At 36.9% G+C, this 6223-nt stretch overlaps 1 long non-coding RNA gene across 1 annotated transcript; it reads right to left on the bottom strand.

Moving 5' to 3' along the window:
- Positions 1-4683: 4683 nt before the first annotated feature.
- On the bottom strand, positions 4684-5981 carry LOC119766582. The gene is made up of 2 exons (XR_005276993.1): positions 5128-5981; positions 4684-5063 (listed from the first exon to the last, which is right to left on the bottom strand). It is a non-coding gene; the product is annotated as an uncharacterized LOC119766582 (long non-coding RNA).
- Between the last annotated feature and the right edge of the window lie 242 nt (positions 5982-6223).

Genomic DNA, 6223 nt, shown 5'->3' on the forward strand with positions numbered 1-6223 from the left:
ACATATTTACGAAGGTAAAAATGACGTCCTGGCTTAAAGTAAAACCTATACCTTTCTTTAGTAAGAAAGGCAAAAAGTAAATCGTTCTAAAAATTGATCGGGATTGCCGATCGATGTCGAATTTGTTTCAGATGCTCACTCATGGTCTGTACTATGAATGTAGCAAGAAATTTTGAATAAAATCAGAAATGAAAAATGTTGGCGAAGGTCACCAGGTGGGCTTTTACCTTTTTTTAGGGATTTTTTTTCTTTTGGTAGGTTAATCAAACGGCTCTAACTCCAGAACCAGATTATGGATCTGGATGAAAATTTGGGAGGTTGTAGAACTCAAAAAATGCAATTTTTGAGATAAATAAAAAATATGAAAATGAAAAAAAATTACCATATTTTCATTTGAAAACTGTGTATTTTGTTGAAAAGTCTGGCCGCATCCGAAAACAGATGGATATTTCGAAATTTGCGTGGCAACTCGCCCAGGTTCAGCACACTAGCTTTCATCTGCACTCAGAAGAATCGAAATCGGATTTATGGGAGCTGAGAACGGCGCGACACAAAATTTTGCAAAATTTTACCACATACGAACATCACTCGACCTCCACGGAATTTATTTTCTCAAAATTCGAGGATTCGAGATAGACGAGTTCTGTCAAGGTGAATCGATAGAGCGTCGAAAATCGATGCAGTGTGATTTTTTGACGATTTTTCCGTTTAAAATTCATGCAGAATCGACATATTTACGAAGATGAAAATGACGTCCTGGCTTAAAGTAAAACCTATACCTTTCTTTAGTAAGAAAGGCAAAAAAATGACAGGGAGATAGAATTTGGTAGAATGATTGAATATAATTCTTAGATATCAGAACAACATTCTCCAATCATTGAATGAGCCACAGATATTCAGCAGGGCTGCTTTTATTTGAAATTTTATTAAAATTGTAATTTTCTTAAGGAGTTTGTTGGAATTTCTTTAAAAAATAATATAAAAACAATTTTACAATGAGGTAGAATTTGGTAGAATGACTAAATATCATGCTTAGACATCAGAACAACACTCTCCAATCATTGAATATGCCACAGATGTTCAGCAGGGCTGCTTTTATTTGAAATTTTATTAAAATTGCAATTTTCTTAAGGAATTTGTTGAAGTTTCTTAAAAAATGTGTTTAAAAACAATTTTACAGAGAGGTAGAATTTGGTAGAATGACTGAATATAATTCTTAGACATCAGAACAACATTCTCCAATCATTGAATGAGCCACAGATTGTCAGCAGGGCTGCTTTTATTTGAAATTTTATTAAAATTGCAATTTTCTTAAGGAGTTTGTTGGAATTTCTTTAAAAAAATAATTTAAAAACAATTTTACAGTGAGGTAGAATTTGGTAGAATGATTGAATATCATTCTTAGACATCAGAACAACATTCTCCAATCATTGAATGAGCCACAGATTGTCAGCAGGGCTGGTTTTATATGAAATTTTATTAAAATTGCATTTTTCTTAAGGAAATTGTTGAAATTTCTTAAAAAAATAATTTAAAAACAATTTTACAGTGAGGTAGAATTTCGTAGAATGATTGAATATCATTCTTAGACATCACAACAACATTCTCCAATCATTGAATGAGCCAAAGGTTGTCAGCAGGGCTGCTTTTATTTGAAATTTTATAAAATTGCAATTTTCTTAGGGATATTGTTGAAATTTCTTTAAAAAAAAATAAAAAAAATTTTACAGTGAGATAGAATTTGGTAGAATGATTGAATATCATTCTTAGTCATCAGAACAACATTCTCCAACCATTGAATGTGCCTCAGACTATCAGCAGAGCAGCTTTTATTTGAAATTTTATTAAAATTTCCATTTTTTATCATTAAATATTTTTTAGCTATCTTTTATTCTTTATGGGGTAGAATTTGATAAAATAATTAAGTGGCATCATTTTGTAGCAGAAACACTTGCTACATGCTAGGAATAATCAGAACTGCAGATATATTGAACTTAAGGGTTTATTCTTCTGTTTGATGGAGACGCATGGTAGCTCATTTTTGAACTATCTTTAATTTGCTCCAGAAACGCCATTTTTGAACTTAGGTATGGACTTTTATAGGTCAAATCGGGCTAGAATTTTACAAGGAACACGATGCCGTGGTCAAAATCGATACATAAAGTACTTTGAAAATTAAGTATAAAAAAAAGTACTACTTATAAGATGTTTAGGAAAAATCTGATTGCAGATTCGTTAGGTAGAACGGAGGTAGACTACTTTGTATTACTTCAGAAGTTGATTTGACGTCGTTTTCTTGAAAACAGGTATCTTTCCAGCAGGGCAATGCTACTTATTGAACTATTGAGGTAGACTAAAAATCCTTCGAGGTAGACATATGTACCAATTCGGTAGATAACTTCTGCATACTTGGATTTTTGATTTGGCCAAATTGCCCTGCTGGGTGGATTGACATGTCTTCCGTTACTCCATGAGACCGCTCGTGTTACCCCAAGGGGTACATGTACCACAGGTTGAGAACCACTGTTCTAGACGAACACGCACATAAATGCGTAAACAAAAAAACGCGTGGCAAACTTGACGGCTCAACAGCTACTCTTTTTCTGTTACAAAGTTCTGCTCGGGAAAAGCTGACTTTCCCAAGTTATTTTCGTCGATATAAATTTAAATGATGCAAACAGACTTGAATGCACCCAGTTGCCTTTTTAAAGAGCAAAATAACTATATGATCAAAAGTGACTTGTGCGAAATTGCTGGAAACTGGTTACATCTAGTATAAAGTGTACTTACTTTTGGTCCATTGAAACCAATGAAAAGTCTAGCTTATGCTTTGATTTAAACATATTTTCTTTGTGCGGAATTTCAAGCATACTCGGCGGTCCAAATGGAGTGCAAAATGCAAACAGAGCTAAAGGAGGTTCTTCTATTTTTTTATTTTGACCATGTAAGACTTTAACTTTTCCACGGATGTCCAGACGCTAAAAAAATGCATTGCAATTATTAATATATCTTTTAAACTGGAACGGCATTGTAAAGGACAATAGTAACACACTCAATGCTGGATGCTGGTTTGTTTACGACACAGAGGTGTTAGTGATTCAAACCTCCCTTAAATCGCACAGGTTCGTTATGGCGGCAATATATCGAAAACTTCATAGTTGATTTTTCAATTATTGATGGTGGATAGAGGAGGATGAAACACCGACTGTTAAAAAAAATCATCCCATGGTAAGAGAAGAAGGGGTACAGAATAATCATCTCGTGGCGGCATTGTTATTCGAGAATTCGTTGGAGAAGGTTGTCTTATTCAACATGACTCGTCGCGTCCCGGCGCAAACCGCCGGCAATATCGCCCTACCTGCGGCTCAAACAGGCAAAAAAGTGGGGATTTCCAAAAAGAAGGTGCTTTTGGAATGACATCGAACAGCAAAAAGACGAAAAAGAGCGACGGTACTGTACCGATGATGATGAGGAGGAGAACTCTTCGTCGCACGAGGAGCAGCTTTTGAAGAACAACAAGTTCGCTGGACTGTCTGACGAGGACCAGGTAGCGGAAGCAAAGGAGAATGAAGTGAAACAGCAAAACTCCGCGACGTTTCTCCAAACTGCCTCGTTTTTATGTTCGGCAATCAGCAGCACGATCGACTTTCGAGCAGGGCTGGTTGAACTCATCAAGTCTGGGAAAGGCCAAGGCAACATTTGTCTGTGTCAGGATGGATTTAAGGTGCTGGTGCAATTCAGGCAGCACTATCAACTGGTCAAGCTGAGTTCGCGAAAATTCGGCAGCAAGCATCGACGAAGAATCAGCCGCAGCGTCGTACAACTCCAAAAAGTTCGACCTCTTCAACCGCGACGGCAGGTCCCGAACCTGGCACCGTTGCCGTTGGAACCCAGGAAGAGAACGGAAACTATGAGGGCACGAAATGTGGGGTATAGGGCATTAAATAACACTAAATGAGCCTAGGGGGTGCCACTTAAGGTTTTCGGAGCGGATTTGGATCGGCTCCAGAACTTTCAGACCCGATCCAACTTTTTAACCAAATATGGGTAACTTTTTTGAGAGTGCAGATTTTGACGTTTTGAAACTTCAAGCTGTTTGTTTATGTCTTGTTTCCATTTATCAAACGTGGTCGCGGAGAAAAGGATGATTTTGTGGTGGCCGAATCCGAACGTTATTAGGTCCGCGGAGTGATGCGGAAACATAGTAGGAATTCGCACGGCCCAATCTACGCGGAGTTGCTGGCGATAATTACGGATAAGCCTGCGTAAATTGATATGGTTCCGGAGGAGGTATTTCTATGCCAGCTGCTCGAGGGAATGATTCCCACTTTGGTTTGATCTCGGTAGCGGTGTCCCCTCCAGGGCACTTCCGGAATCTACAGTGAGCAAGCACCGAAGGAAACGGAAGCACCGAGTGGAAAGTTTGAAGGAGAGGCAGGTCTCGGCAAAGCAAAGTCGAGTCTGATTAAGCAGAAAGCGGAAACGCATCCTGTAGGAAGGAATGTCCGCGGAGGATCTATTCCGTTTCCCCGTGCTTGGAATGAATCAAAACTGTTGGCGACATTGAAGCAATCACTTGAATCAACGAATGATTCACGTAAAATGTTGACTATTGAGAAGGAGCTGATGGACCTTTTGCCACGGGCTGAGGGATACTTACCCAAGTAACAATTCAAATGCTGTATATTCTTATATGGTTTTAAAACAGTTTTATTGGATGCAACAATGTTTTATAAAAACTTTTATCAAAGCCAACAGGTTTTCATCTAGCGTAACCTTCAACATACTTTCAAGGTTTCTTCCAGACTTGACTAGGAATTCTACTTAGAAGTTTTAATTCAGTTTTCTAGTTACACTTCGAGATTTCCTGAAGCTTGAATATCTTGACGAAGTCTGCAATAAACCTTTTTCGTCTTCATAAGGAATTTGACCAATCTTGTTGGATTTGAACTGTTACTTCAATTTATTCAGTTGTTGAACGAGTGCTAGGAGACGAATTGTTTTGATCCAGCTTTTAAGTGCAGTTACAAGTGATCTCTTAACGAAAAGTTTAAAAAAGTGTGCTGAGAATAATAAAAAGAATAAATTGGTGGTTTTGGTTGTGTTTTTTTTCTACGAAATGATTACCGATTTACCGAATTGCCGATTTATTTCCAGAATTTTTTATTGTGAACAATTCGTTTATTGCAGAAATGGCGCCTGTGCAGTTGTTGCTTATTATTATTTTTATGAAATTAATAGTAATTTTATTTGGCATCGATATCCTGTTAGTTACATAATTATGTTTTTTTTTCGCAATTTATAATATCGTAACATGGCGTTTTACACATTTTGTTTTTTAGAGTGTTTCGCTGACTTTTTAATGAAAACCTTCAAGACTTGATCAGAACAGTTTAAAGTGCTAGTGGTTTTCAAAAAGAAATTGATAAAACTTTGAATTCTGCAAGTTTTCTTATACAAAACCATCCAGATTTTATGCCGTGTATTGCTACGCGCTGTCATTTGCAATTTGCTGGAGCTGTTTGAGTGAGTTAAGCTGGGTTTTTTTTTTAAATTTCAGTTAAGATTTTTGTTTCACAGATCATTTAAACGTTTAAAAAGTAATATTATTTGTCCAGTGTATGTTGTACAGGTGGGATCAAAGGTATAATCTGGGTGCTGAATAGTGGTCCGCAAAACGGCCTCAATTTTGAACTGTCAAAGTGGAACCAATTTACTGTTCGCCAAAAGTAGAGAGTATTGTTATCGATCATTAAAAAATGTGTGTGTGTGTTTTTTTTGCGAGAGCGAAAATTGTGTGGCTTTAAAGGACCTGGAGTTGAAGTCAAGAAATCTTTAAAAAGTTGAAGGCGGGATCTTCATTTTTCATATTTATGAATGGGTGTTGTTTATGAAGTCGATGCGTTTGTATCCATCCAGAAACTGTTTTTATTGTTTGATTCAATTTGAAAACCTACTGGTTTAGTGAAAATCTTCACTGTTTGTTGGATCAGCTTCGCTAGAATTAGCGAAGTTTTTCCCTGGACCAAAAGAGCTGCAGGATTCCAAAATCAGCTAGGGAATTTATCCACGACTTTGCAGAATGACACTCTAGCCGCAGTTCTTTGCCACCCGTAAAAAAAGCCTCTTCAAACAGATTAAAACTTGAAAACACACAATTTTTCAGCAACAAAATTACAAAAAAAAACTAGACAAAATAAAACACATACTACTGATTATAAAA

Source organism: Culex quinquefasciatus, chromosome 2, assembly GCF_015732765.1.
Source record: "Culex quinquefasciatus strain JHB chromosome 2, VPISU_Cqui_1.0_pri_paternal, whole genome shotgun sequence".
In the NCBI taxonomy this organism is placed as follows: Eukaryota; Metazoa; Arthropoda; class Insecta; order Diptera; family Culicidae; genus Culex; species Culex quinquefasciatus.